This window comes from Elephas maximus, chromosome X, assembly GCF_024166365.1.
Source record: "Elephas maximus indicus isolate mEleMax1 chromosome X, mEleMax1 primary haplotype, whole genome shotgun sequence".
Lineage (NCBI taxonomy): Eukaryota > Metazoa > Chordata > Mammalia > Proboscidea > Elephantidae > Elephas > Elephas maximus.
The window spans coordinates 5,436,001-5,436,801 of NC_064846.1; positions in this window are offsets into that span (position 1 = coordinate 5,436,001).

The following is an 801-nucleotide window of genomic DNA, read 5'->3' on the forward strand; positions in this document are numbered from 1 at the left end:
TGACTTTCTGATTCAAAATGGCCAGTACCCATCCATTTCAGCTCACTAATGCCTAGGATATTGATTTTTATATGTTTCATTTCATTTTTGACTACTTCCAATTTTCCTAGAGTCATACTTCATACATTCCAAATTCCGATTATTAACAGATGTTTACAGCTGGTTCTTCTCATTTTGAGTCATGCCACATCTGCAAATGAAGGTCCTGAAAGCTTGACTCCATCCATGTCATTAAGGCCAAGTCTACTTTGAGGAGGCAGCTCTTCCCCAGTTGTATCTCGGCTGCCTTCCAACCTGAGGGGCTCATCTTTTGGCGCTATGTCAGACAATGTTCCCTGCTATTCATAAAGTTTATGGAAGCACTCACTCATCTATGGGTCAGCAAGCCCCATCACAGCCATCTCATGCTTTCTCTTGGTTTCTGTCCCCTCAAGCCATTATGGCTTTTGCTACTGCTATGCCGCCATCTCTAGCTGTCTTCGGTGTTACAGCTCCTCTCTCCACCCCCCCGCCCATGCCTTCCTTTAAGCCTAGCAGGATGGCAAAACTGACCAATCCCCTCATTAGGATTTCATACACCTTATTTGCATTAGCAGCAATCTGTCCAATCCCCTTGATGGGCCACAGGTGGCTTATTTGCATATTCCCACTCAATCATTTTGTGGGCAAAGACTATGGCTAGAAGGGCCATATTAAGTAATCCACTGCAGCACAGTCACATAGGTAAGGGAGCACCCATATGGGTGACCTTAGCTACTCAGTTTCCAGCCCCTCCAGAGGCCAACGGGGTACAGCCTGGCT